Source organism: Cupressus sempervirens, chromosome 11 (assembly GCF_028749045.1).
Source record: "Cupressus sempervirens isolate cs-2001-9-10 chromosome 11, ASM2874904v1, whole genome shotgun sequence".
Taxonomy (NCBI): domain Eukaryota; kingdom Viridiplantae; phylum Streptophyta; class Pinopsida; order Cupressales; family Cupressaceae; genus Cupressus; species Cupressus sempervirens.
In genome coordinates this window covers 706,794,127-706,808,634 of record NC_143128.1, presented here as the reverse complement: position 1 = coordinate 706,808,634, position 14,508 = coordinate 706,794,127, and positions in this window count along the sequence as shown.

Sequence of the window (14,508 nt, the reverse complement as noted above, 5' to 3'; positions counted from 1 at the left end):
AGGAATATGAGTTAAGTTTTTCTCTTCCAAATGTTTATGCTTAGGTTTAAAAATTCCATTCACACAGAGTTCACTTAGGGAATTATCCATTTCAAGGGTTCCTATCTCTTAAATAGTGCATTTAAAATGAGTTTACATGTCATTTATGAGAAGTTTCTTAGGTGGTATTTGTGACTAAGCTCCATTTGAGTCGAGGGTTTTGGTAATTTCTAGCTCTACTTTGACGTTAGGAGCTTTTCACTTAACACCTCACACCAACATTATAGATCCTTTCTTCACCTTCCTGCTACTATTGGATGCCATGATGACTCCATAAGCTAAGAAAATTCTTCAAAAAATTTTTACTGCATATTCTACTCAGGGTTGTTGGGATGCTCTGGAAATTGCTCTATTCACAATATATTGAATACATGGTGAAAATGAAGTCAATTTCTTGACTTTTGATAAAAAATTCCCATTAATGCTTATTATGATGAGAGCCATAATGACATAGTGCATGATAGCCTATTATCCACTATCTATAAGGATTTCTTGGTGAAAGCTTGTAAATTGGCAACCAAACATAACCTTGTTACTCCCAACTTTGCTTGGTAGAGTCCATGACCCAACCTTACTTAGTAGACAAGTCAATTTGGAGATAACTATTGCCAATTTTACTAATGATTCTTCTATATATTGAATACCAATATGAATCTTTACTACCTTTTAATTGGAGCTATTTAAGATGTGACCTTGAAAACATAGTTCCAATTCTTACTTAAGAACTTAATTAGAAATGGTGGAGTCACCCACTTCTTCAGTGACATGAATATCATCGCTTGAACTAGCTTTCTTGGTAGATTTGGGAATCCACTGCTATCTCATTTTCTTCTTGATGTTATCAGCTTTTTCTTTCTTTTCATCTTCAACTATACCCATATTCATGCAATTCTTAGCTATATGACCAAGTTCAATACATGTGTAACATCTTATGATGGTGTCCTTTCTTCTCATGTGATGTCTAGCATAATTTATGCCAATGTGTCCATATTCTCCACAATAATGGCATCTACACCATGTCTTCTAGTCCCAACCAAATATTGCCTTTACAAATTGTTCAGCTGGATTGAATAACTTAGATATGCATTTAGATGCCTTGTAACCTTGTTCCTTGCATTTGTGACACTTGCCCTCAAACTTTGGTTTCTCTTTGCATTCATTAGCTTTATGACCATATTGAATGCAATGTAGCATTTTCCATTAAATTTTTTGTTTCCATTACCCCAACATTTATTTGATGTATGACCTATCTTACCACATTAATTGTAAGTAGGTCTTTGATTCCTTTGAGCACCTTTTTTGGTAGATTCACCTTCTTCTTTGTATCCAAGTCCTACCTTACCCTTTTGCCTATAAATATTCTACTCATTTTGCTGATTCAATTGATTCATGTCTTCTTGGGATTTCATTATTATTTCATTGAGTTTCTTTTTATAATTTAGATCAACTTTCATCCTTTCATTGATTTTCCTTTCAATGTTTAAGTCATTCCTTAGCCTTTCATTTTTAGATCTTAGACTCATCATTTCTTCATTTGCATTGGAGAGTTGATTAATTAGATTTTCTTTCTGAAGGGATTGATTTTGAATTTCATTGTTACTTATCTCCAAATCTTCTTTTTCCTTATTTCTCTATTCTAAAATTTCACACAACCTTATTGATTGAATTTCTTGTTCTCTTTTCAATTTTCTTACCTCTTCTTATAGGGAGCTATTCTTTTCTAGGAGTTCTTTGATTACATCATTTGCTTCATTTGAACTACTTGAGGGGAAAAAATATTCAATCTTCTCTTCAACATACTGGTGGTCATTCATCTAATTTGGAAGTTCCTTCCTTCTTTTTAAGGATTGATAAAGATGCTCTTTTTCTTTCTTGAGTTGAGCTATGACCATCTCTAGATCTACCTTTTCATTCTCAATAGCTTTGTCAAGTCTAAATATCTCCATTGGTCTTGATTTTTGATCAAGCTATCAAACTTTAGCCTGAGAACCACAATGCTCTGATACCAATTGTTGGAAATATTCAAGACTAGCTGGGTTACTAAGAGGGGATGGGAGAATTAGTAACCTCAAAACTTTTAACAAATTTAGAACTCAATAGCATAATCAAATTACTATTAATAGATCTAATCTACTACATGTATGAGAAATTGAAAGCATAAAACACCTTGATCACAATATTTGGTGACCCAGAAACCTTCTAAATAGAAAGTAAAATTGGGGTGGGGAGGATACCCACAAAACTTCAATACTATAGTATAAAGTTGGCTTGTTAAGGCTTACACTGATCACTTCTAATGATCTTCTCTATTAGGAGAAACTATAACTACTAGGTCCACCTTGTTAGAGGTTTTACAAACATACAATGGAGTATACACTCAGCAAAGAGATTTAAAGAAAAGACTATTAAGTCTACCCTATTAAAGGATCTGGAGCTGATTCACCTATTAGGATGAAATAGTAGATCTCCTACTTACAACAAAATTAGTGATTGAGATTCGTGAAATATTGATTACCTTTATGTGATAGATGTAACTTTGTTGCTCCTGATATGGCCTTGCAATACACTTTTCTCTACTACTGATTCACATTCTCATGCTTTTCATTTCATTAGCATTTTGTTGTATCAATTCATTAGATTACACTTCAGTGTGATACAATACATTACATATATACCAACCCAATTCACATAATTACAAGGTCATCCAATACACAAGTCAACAAAAATATTAAAAGATCAGCCCAAATGTAGATACTCAAGTTCTAAAAACTAACTTGGTGAATTTTTGATACACGAAGTCCACTGTCATTACTTGGCATCATCATGCACTTGGTAGAAGTAGAAGCTCGATCCATACTAATCACTTCAACATAGTTTCAAACTTGGTAAACACTAGTGACTCTGTAAACATAGTGTTACTTGATAGAAACTAAATTCCATGTTTATTATGCCTACACTTGGTAAACACTAATCATCTCATCACTTGGTTAACATTAACCTCCCTTCAGAAGAACTAATGACTCGATAGACACTATGAAGCTTGGGAACCACTATATTGCTCGGTAAGAACTACTAGCCTTCACACTGCCTAAATTCACTTGGAAACCACTAGAATGCTCGATAGGAACTATGAATCTTGGTAACCACTAAATTACATGGAAAATACTAGATACTAATCAAATATCTTTGTAACCATACAAATTCTGAATAAGTGTTGTCACTAATACAAACTTGACTTAATGCCAATACTAATAGTTTAACTAATATTATGATATCATCAATACTAACATTCACTTTACAAATAAATGAGTAATTTATTTTTTATGAATAGCCTCTTTCTATTAAAAAAATAATAAAGTTACATATTCACAAAAAAGGGGCTAGGGAATACTAGATCATCCTGCGAAAGTTCAAATGGCTAGAGGCAATAAACTTAACTACTCATAAAAAAAATATAAAGCACTTAGGCTAGATAGTAAGATATTAAACAAAATAGAGCATATAAATAAACCTTCAACTTGTAAGAGAAGTGTCTATCAAGGGAAGAGGATCTCAATTATTAGAACCCTAGACATTTGGGTTAGTGAGTGGCTCTAGAGGAGCCAACTCATCAACATCATTAGTAGAATCTTTATCTTTGTCTCCCTCTCACCTGGGAGGTGAAATGACCAAGTCCAATCAAGGGAAGGACCACTTTAGATCCCTACTAGAGGGGGGCCATGTAGAATCAAGAGCAATGAGAGGAACCACTAGGGCCCAGCCAAAACCTTGCCTTTGAGGAGGTGAGGCCAAGCAGACGTGACCTCCAAAACTTCCACTAGGAGAATGGGGTGGAGGCTAAGACTTGGGGTGCATATTTACTAAGCATAAGAGTTGTGGTCCAATTGATGCCCATGAAGTGGCATATGGTCTCTAAACATGGTATGAGGTGTTACCCTAAACAATGTACAAGGATCATTCTCTTAATGTGTGAGAAGTTGCTAGAGGTGGGCTACTTCAAATATCACTTTATCAGTTTGTACTTGAATTTGCATCAATACATTGTTAAATATACAAGCTTTAGTGTACATAGAGATATTTACTTCAAGAAAGTTGTGAGAAAAAAGACAACATTTCAATCTTTCTAGAGAGTGAACAAAATCTCCATTTTGAAAGCATGCCAGATTTGAGAATATTGAAAGGGGCTCGAGCCTAGATGAATCCCCCAAAACAACCATATGCCAAGAAAAGGCTTCTCAATATAAAGGCTTGAAGAAGTCATGAATCCAATATCACTATTGCTAGGAACATTTTTAGAATCATAAAATATGCAAAAATATTTCTAGTTGCCCATGAAATGGATTAGGGACACCCAAATGCTTGAGTCAAGTGCCTAAAGGAAACCTCTAAAAGAGGATACACCAAGAAAAGCGTGCAATTATTGGCTTAATGCTTTCTTTACAAATAGTAGTATAACTAAGGCTCCAAGTCTTCTAAGAAGATTGTAAATATTAATGATAGTTGAGATCATCAAACATGGGTAGGTGGGGAATGAACTACCAATAACCCAATTTGGTTTTGTAGCTAGTCATAGTAGTGATAGGACACCACTTCCAATTCTTCCACCAAGTTTTATATGACTTAATACCAAGCTTGTGCATCATATGGGGAGGCACCACATAAACTAGAAGATCAAATGTCTATCGATCTAGATGAGAAAGCTAGATCTACACTTGCATGTCCTCGCACAAGTGAAAGCTTATGGTGGCTCTAGAAAATGAGTCCTTGGGGGTCTTGATGCCACTTTTGAGAAAACATAGGGCCCATTTGGTTGCAAGCATAGGAATTGAGAATTAGAATAGAAAATTTGAATGAGAATGGAGAATGAAGAATAGGAATGGAAAAATGCAATCCAATCTTGTTTATCCCTTGTTTGGTTATGCAAGCTTAAATTGGAATAGGGTTAACTTGCAATCGGCGCCATTTGAAAAGATGCAATTGGCGCCATTGGAAAATTGCTGAAATATTTGAAAATATTGAAAAAAAATTTCCAGTGCTCAGCCCAAGTCAAAGTGGATTTGAAAATTTAATTAAATTTGAGAAAGTTAAAATGAATGCAAGAATAGCAATTCCAATTACAGGTATTTTTTGGAATGGACAAAAGCTCATTTTGGGGGTAAAATGAGAATACGTATTCCTATTGCCTATTCCTATTCCACGCACCAAACAAAGAAAAAAAATCATATTCTAATTTCCTATTCCTATTCTAGTTGTATTCCAGCAACCAAATGGGCCCATAATGAATTGGCTCCTTACACTATAACTAGGGGCACCTCTTGAATAGAGAATAAGGGGTACCACCATAGATTATATTGGTTCATGGAGAACCCATCTTTGAACCCATCTCCATCCCAAAAGACCCATAGCTTGATGACTTCATTGGATTTCCAAATGCTCTTATCCACAAAGGTATCTTAGTTTTGTATAGGTTCAAAGGTGACTAGAAGGGTTTGAAAGTCAATCCCCTTCTAGGGAAGGTGATTAACTAAGAAGCATAAAGAAATATAGTATCATAAAAGAATTTTATAGGCTTCATTTCTAGTAAGAGCCTAAATGAACCAATTGGCATAGAGAGAAACATCTTTCCTTTGAGTAGATAGTATCCTTAACCTACCAAAATCTTTAGGAAAATAACAAAAATATCATGCGACCCTATGGAATCCATGATTAGAAGCATCTAAAGCCCAAATAAAATCATGTAACTGATGCAGGAGCATCCAGAGGTAGAAGGGCAATCCTGTGTCACCCAAAAAAATGTACTTAGACTTAGTTTCTAATTCATGTGTTTTCATTTTTGGATACCCATTATGGTCAAATAAAGGTTCCAACTCTCACAATTCCACTATCAGTGTTCTAGGTTAAAGTATTTGAACACCTTGGGATATGTGTTAATGCCAAAAAAATAGGAGTATGTAATTGAGCCTTAATTTTGGTAAATTAGAGGGTTTAAATTGGCTGGATGAATTTAATTATAATTTAGAGCATTCCAGAAAAAGAATTAGCTCAAAAGGCCCCACAGTTTGAAAGTTATCGCAATTTTTCAATTCTTGGAGACCTCCTAAGAATGCTTCAAAGTCAAGTTAGGGGCATTAAATGAACTCAAATAGGGCTGAAAATGGGGGACGAATGAAGCTGGTCCATAGGGCTATAGAGCACTTTGAGAGCTTTCTGAAAATGTAGTTATGCCTCTCAAAAGTTCAGTTACCGTTTATGGATTCTTCTAATTTTTTGTTGACTTCTAATGTGATTTTTGGAGCCTTCTATTTGGTCAGTGGATGCCAACTAGCACTTTCTAGAATGGATTCCTAATCCTTAACCCTTTGGGGTCTATTTAAGAACATTTTTGGCATTGTAAAAGGTAGTTCGGAGTGGAGTTTGAGAGAAGGTACTAGGAGAAGAATTTATCTCCAAATTTATGCTATTGTAATCCCTTAGGGCATGCTTTGAATTCTATCTTATTTATACTAAATGTATTAGCATATTTACATAGTTAATAAATTTTTTCCCCTTTTTTGTTGTGTCCATTCTATGCTTGGGTTGTGTCCCCATCAAGTGGTATCAGAGCTAGTTTTCCTAAGTGTGTAGGTTGAGCACCAACTGTGAGGCAGTTTGCAGCAGGACTGTGTAGTTGTGGTTTTGAATTAAGAAGATGCCTCCATGAAGAGAGCATGGTGGAAGGGCCAGAGCTATTAATGTTGAGGAGGTTAGAGCCCTCCAAAGGTAGGTACAAGTGTTGTAGAAGGAGCTCCGTAGAGGAACAAATGTTACTGTAGGTGATGAAAGTGAGGATGACAATGAAGAAGAAGAAATTGGACCAGAAGGGGAAGTTGGTAGGGAAGTTCTAAATTAGGTAGAGGAGAGGATTTTTAGGGCCATTACTAAGTTTGGGAAAAGACCTAAATTAATGTGGGTGTATTTTTAGGAAATCTAAAACCAGATGAGTTGATCGACTGGATCAATGAACTAGAAGAGTACTTTGAGTATGAGGATATTAGGGATCCAGATAGGCTTAAGTTTGCAAAGGTCAAACTGAAAGGACATGCAAAAATCTAGTGGGAAGATGTTGAATTAGAAAGAAATAAAAGAGGAAAGGAGAAGATCACAAGGTGGGATCACATGGTGGAAAAACTAAAGAAGCAGTTCATTCTTGTTGACTATGAGCTTGATTTGTTTAAGAAGATGCATGGGTTGAAGCAAGCAAGAAAATCAATCCAAGAATATATAGAGGAGTTTTACCAAATTTTGATTAGAGCATGGCATGTAAAAGAAAATAAGGAGATGCTCATTATATCAGTGGGTTGCGACCTAGTATCTAGGAGGAATTAAGTCTGGTAAGAATGACCAGTGTTGAAGAGGCATACCAGTTGTCCCTACGAGTTGAAGAGAAGCTAAATAAATTTTTTGAAGGGAGACAAAGAGGGTGTGGTCAAGGAGGAAGGGGTAGTTGTAGATCATCTAGAGGCCAAAATGAGACCCAAAAGAAAAATGAAGATGTGGGTACTAGCAGGAACCAAAGGAACGAGGATTTCAACCGCTCCCATGATCAAGACTTTGGAAATTAGAGAGGAAGAGGTAGAGGACATGGATAAGGAAGAGGAGGCTTCTATGGTACCTATTTCCATTGCAATGAGTAAGGTCATCGTTCCTTTGAATGCCCTCAATAACAAGGAAGGATAGATAGGAGAGATGAGGGTCAAGCTAGGGTTGCTCATGTGGATGAGGATGCACAATCATCACATTCAGAGGATGCAGAAAGAGGAGAGACTTTAGTAAATGAAAGGGTCCTACTAAGTGGTGAGATTGAACCAAGAAAAAGGAGGAGTTTATTTCATACTAGGTGCAAGTGTGAGGATAAATGTTGTGATGTGATCATTGATGGTTGTAGCACCGATAACGTGGTATTAGAGGAGATGGTATCTAAGTTGAAGCTCAAGAGGGAGAAACACCCCTAGCCCTATCAGATTTCTTGGGTGAAAGATGATCATAAGGTCCTAGTAAGTGAACAATGTTTAGTGAAGTTCAAAATTGGTAGTTACCATGATGAAGTTCTCTGTGATGTTATTCCAATGGATATTTTCCATCTATTGTTTGGTAGACTATGGTAGTTTTATAGGCATGCAGTACATGATGGTCATGCAAACACATACTCTCTAATAAAGGATGGAGTTCACCACAAATTGAAACCCATGAAAAAGGAAGGCAAAAAGATATGTAGTAGTGCTAGGATTTGTCTTGTTGATGGAAGGAAGTTTTTAGATGGCATGAAACATCAGCGTACGTGCTATGCTTTGATTACTAGGAAAGGTGAAGAAGGTAGTAGTGAAATACCACTTGAAATTTTAGATTTACTAGCTGAGTTTGGAGATATCATCTCTAATAATGTTCTAGAAGGATTGCCACCAGTCAGGAAAATCAGTGATCAGATTGATTTAATCCTAGGAGCTAGTTTTCCTAACAAGGTTGCTCATAGGATGACTCCTACTGAAACTGAGGAGCTAAATAGATAGGTTCAGAAGCTATTGAGGTAGTTCTTGATTTAGGATAGCCTAAGTCCATGTGCAGTACCTGTAGTACTGGCACCAAAGAAGGATGGAGAGTGGAGAATGTGTACAGACTCTCAAGCTATAAATAGGATAACTATCAAGTATTAGTTTCCTTTGCCAAGAATGGATGATCTTATGGACTGCTTGAGTGGAGCTCAATACTTCACAAAGTTAGATCTCAAGAGTTTTTATCATTAGATATGGATATGAGAAGGAGATGAGTGGAAAACAACGTTTAAAACCAACGAGGGTCTTTATGAATGGTTAGTCATGCCCTTTGGATTGACGAATGCCCCAAGCACCTTCATGCGGCTTATGAATGAGGTACTTAAGAAGTTCTTGCGAAATTTTTTTATTGTCTATTTGGATGATATTTTAATTTTCAGAAAGAATTTGGAATGGCATTTATTGCATATTTGTAGTGTCCTTGAAAGGTTAAGGGAATAGAAACTATTAATCTGAAGAAGTGTATCTTTGCAAAAAAGGAGTTAGTCTACTTGGGGTTTGTTATATCACCTGAAGGTCTCAAAATGGATCCAAAGAAGGTAAAAGCAATCTTGGAATGGCCTACACCAAGGATTGCTACTAAGGTAAGATCATTCCATGGTTTGGTTAGTTTTTATAGGAAGTTCATTAAGAATTTTAGTGGCATATGTGCACCCCTAACTGACACAATAAGAGGGAATAGAAAAGAGTTCAAATGGACTACGACAACTATGAGAAGTTTTAAAATGTTGAAGAAGAAGGTGACAGAAAAATGGGTGTTGGTACTTCCAAATTTTAGAAAGGTGTTCCAAGTTGATTGTGATGCTAGTGGTAGTGCTATTGGGGCTGTATTAAGCCAAGAAGGTAAGCCTATTGCATATTTTAGTGAAAAATTGAATGATGCGAAAAAGAAGTATTATGTTTATGATCAAGAGTTTTATGCAATAGTTCAAGCCTTAAAGAAATGGAGGCATTATTTATTGCCAAAGGAATTTGTTTTGTATACTAATCATTAGGCATTACAGTACCTAAATAGCCAAGGTAAATTTAATCAGAGGCATATGAAGTGGGTAGAGTTCTTGCAGAGCTATACATTTGTGTTGAAACATAGAAGTGGAAAATCTAATAGGGTTATAGATGCACTAAGTAGGAGACAGTTGTTGCTTACAGTAATGTAGGTTGAAGTAGTTGGGTTTGATGAACTCAAGAATCTGTACCCTGAGGATCTTGATTTTAATGAAGCATGGAAAGCTTGTAAAGAGCTTGTTGCTATAGATAGAACAAAGTGGCTAGACTATTTGATTCAGGATGGTATGTTGTTCAAGGGAAATCAATTGTGCATTCCAAGGAGTTCCATGAGGGAAAATCTAATTAAGGAGAAACATAGTGGAGGGATAGTAGGACATTTTTGTCAAGATAAGACCATTGCCATTCTCAAAGAACATTATTTTTGGCCTCAATTATGACAGGATGTGAAGAAGTTTGTACAGGATTGCCTGGTTTGTCAAGTGGCCAAGGGATTTAGTCACAATACTAGACTATATCAGCCATTTCCTGTTCCATCAAAGCCATGGGAGGACATAAGTATGGATTTTGTTCTTGGATTTTTGAGGACACAAAGGGGTAATGACTCAGTATTTGTGGTGGTTGATAGGTTCTCCAAAATGGCACATTTCATTCCATGCCATAAAACTCATGATGATGTCCATATTGCAAACTTGTTTTTCAAAGAGGTGGTAAGACTACATGGTGCTGTAGGAGCATCTTGGGTTTCTTTGTAATCCTGCACATTAGTTCATTCTGCCTAGTTCCAATTGGGCCAACTTTTCTCACATTTAATTTTGGTATAGTTAAATATATTTGATGAGGGTTGACTTGTGGTTTCTCTATGTTCTAGAATTATCTGTAAGCCATTTTGGCAAGTATAAGTAGGGTGTTTAGGTTTAGGGTTAGGGAAAATTTTTGGGGAGAGTTCAAAAGAAAAAGAGATATGTGGATTTAAAAAGATGATTTGGAGATCTGGAAGTTGTACATTTGTAATTGGCCATAACCCAGAAGGCCTTACAGTTGGCCATGTATGTTGAATATTTGATGAATCAATAAATATATCCTTGTTCTCTCTTTCCTTGGCATTGTTCCTCGTGTTTTCTTTTGTTGTGTTAACTCTTGAAGGTGGTTTGGATAGCTGGGTGTGCCTTTGGCCCTAATTATTCATCTCTTGCCTGCATTAATTGGTATTAGAGCCTGAAGTTCATCCTTGTGGAGATTGGATCATGTAGAACCCTAATTTGGATCTGGTTGTAGGGTGGCAGATCTATGGATTTGACCTATAACTTGTAGAGGGTTACGATCTTGTAGGAACCTGCTTTGTAAAGATGGTTCATCATAGAGGAAATAATGTTGATAACACTATATTAGATCAATTAAGACAAATTACAGCCAGATTAGATGCTGCGAAAATAGCCTAGAGGAGAGGAGTGCATCTTGAAGATGTAAGTGATGATGAAGCAACAACACCAAAGCATAATCTAGAACCTGAATAAGATCGAGAGGAGGAAAGATTGTTGTGATTATTATCTAGGGAAAATTCAAAGCCTACTATAGAATTTATTCCATATGATGGGAAATTGGATACAAATATTATGCTAGATTGGATCTCTGATATGGAGAAGTTCTTTGAGTATGAAAACACTCATGAAAACAGAAAGGTGAAGATTATAGTCACTAGGCTGAAAGGTCATGCATCATTATGGTGGGAGCACTTGCAAACTAATAGAACAAGGAGAGGAAAGGAGAAGATAAGAACTTGGCCAAAGATGGTGATCAAGGTAAAGAAAAAATTCCTTCTTGCTGATTACCAAGTTAGATTATTGAGAAAGATGCAAAATTTGAAACAAAGGGACATGATTGTGAAAGAATATACCAAGGAATTTTATAAATTGGACATCAGATCTGGACATGTGGATGATTATGTTAAGAAAATTGCAAGGTACATTAATGGATTGAGATCTAGAATTCAAGATGAGATAAGTTTTGTGAAGTTGGAAAGTGTGGAAGAAGCATACCAGTATGCCTTGAAGGCCAAGGAGATCTTGACAAAGAAGCATGAAGAAAGAAAAAGAGGTAGAGGTGGTAGATTCCAAAGAGGTAGAGGTAGATCTAATGGAGAAAGTAGTAGATTTGACAATTCTATGCAAGATAAAGGCAAATCTGAATGGAAGAGTGATGATAAAGGCAAGACCGAATGGAAAGATGGTAATTGTTACCAAGGAGGCACTAACTCTTATCAGGGAAGAGGTAATTCCTATTCTAGAAGTGGATTTTATGGTAATTATTTTAGATGTGGCAAAGAAGGGCATAGATCTTTTGAATGTAGATCCTCTAAAAGTGGACAGAATAATAGAAATGAAGTGATTCAAGAAGAACCTTATGTAATAAAATAAGTGATGAAGAACCTGTTTTAAGGAGAAGTCTTTTCAAGACAAGATATAAGATGGCTGGAAAATGTTACAAAGTGATCATTGACAATGGGAGTTCTACAAATTTGGCATTAGAAGAGCTAGTTACCAAGTTGTAGTTAGAGAGGTTGAAGCATTCCAAACCTTATCATGTTTCATGAATCAAAGATGAGCATAAGATATTGGTAAGTGAGCAATGCCTTGTGAAATTTAAAATTGGATATTATGTTGATGAAGTTTTGTGTGATATTATGCCCATAGATTGTTGTCATATTTTTTTGGGTAGACCTTGGCAATATGATAGACATGCTATACATGATGGAAGATTGAATCAATATACTCTTTGGGTGAATGGGAAGAAACAAACATTGTTGCCTTTGATTGAAGTTCTAGATGAGCTTAATTGTACTACTGTAAAGATTTGTATGGTTAATGGAAAAAAATTTGAAAAGGAAGTGAAGAAGAATTAGGTCTGTTTTTCCATAATTTCAAGAAAACCAAGTTTTGTCAATGAAGGCCAAGTGCAAGAGAATAATGCTAACCGAGTGCCAGATAGTGGTGACCGAGTGACAAATGGTAGTATTGACCAAGTTCCAGAAGAAATTGAAAAATTTCTCAATGAATATAAAGACATTATTGCTAATGATCTTCCTAATGGATTACCTCCAGTAAGAAGTATAAGTCATTATATGGATTTGATTCCTAGAGCAAGTTTTCCAAACAAAGCACCATATAGATTGACACCTATAGAAAATGAAGAACTTAACAGACAAGTGCATTAGTTGTTGCAGAAAGGTTTGATCAAAGAAAGCTTGAGTCCATGTGTTGTACCTACTATATTAGCACCTACAAAGAATGAAGAATGGAGAATGTGTACTTATTCCAAAGCCATTAACAAGATAACAATGAAATATAGGTTTCCTATGCCAAGGATGGATGACATAATGGATTGTTTAAGTGGAGAAAAGTATTTTACCAAGATTGATTTGAAGAGTGGCTATCATCAGATCAGAATCAAAGAAGGTGATGAATGGAAGACTACTTTCAAGACAAAAGATAGTTTGTATGAATGGTTGGTTATGGCTTTTGGTTTGACTAAAACACCTAGTACTTTCATGAAGTTAATGAATGAAGTTCTAAAAAGATTTTCGGGTAAGTTTGTGATTATTTATTTGGATGATATTTTGATATTTAGTAAGACTAAGGAAGAACATCTTGAGCATATTAGACAAGTATTGCAGAGGTTGAAAGAGGAAAAGTTGCTGATTAATCTGAAAAAGTGTTCTTTTATGCAAGAGGAGATTGTGTATCTGGGATTTGTGATTTCAGCTGATGGTTTGAAGATGGATCCTGAGAAGGTTAAATCAATTTTGGAATGGCCTACACCTGAGAATGTGAGTGAGGTAAGATCATTTCATGGTTTAGCTAGTTTTTATAGAAAGTTTATAAAGAATTTCAGTGTTGTTTGCAATGCTATGATTGAGACAATGGGGGGGAGATAAAAAGGAATTCAAGTGGACACATGGAGCTGATAAGAGTTTTGAGACTATGAAACAAAAGGTTGTAGAATTACCAATATTGGCTTCACTTTATTTGAACAAAGTATTTCAAGTTGAATGTGATGCAAGTGGTAATGCAATATGAGCTGTATTAAGTCAAGAAGGTAAGCCTATTGCTTTTTTTAGTGAAAATTTAAATGATGCTAGAAAGAAATATTCTATGTATGATGAAGATTTTTATGGTATTGTTCAAGCATTGAAGAAGTGGAGACATTATTTGATGCCTAAGAAGTTTGTGTTGTATACTGATCATAAAGCTTTACAATACTTGGGAAGTCAACATAAATTGAATCAAAGACATATGAAGTGAGTTGAATATTTGCAGAGTTTTACATTTGTGATTAAGCATAAGAGTGGAGTTACTAACAAAGTTGTTGATGCATTGAGTAGAAGACGTTCTTTGTTGACTGAAATGAAGGTTGAAGTTCTTGGTTTTGATGAGATGAAAGAGTTATATGATGCTGATCCTAATTTTTCTAAGGCATGGAGAGAGTGTAGAGCACCAAATCTGATAGATCACATATGTAAGTATGATGAGTATTTCATTCAAGAAGGTACGTTGTTCAAAGGCATTTAGTTGTGTATTACTAGAAGTTCTATGAGGTTGAATCTAATTAAGGAAAAGCATAGTGGTGGATTAGCTGGACATTTTGGAATTGATAAGACATTGGGTTTGCTGAAAGAAAAATATTATTGGCCACAAATGTATAAGGATGTTCAAAAATTTGTAAAGAGTTGTGGAGTTTTTCAAGTTGCAAAAGGAGTGAGTCAAAATACTAGTTTGTATACACCTATTACTGTTCCTGAGAAACCTTGGACTGACATTAGTATGGATATTGTTCTTGGATTGCCTAAGACAATGAAAGGGTATGATTCCATATTTGT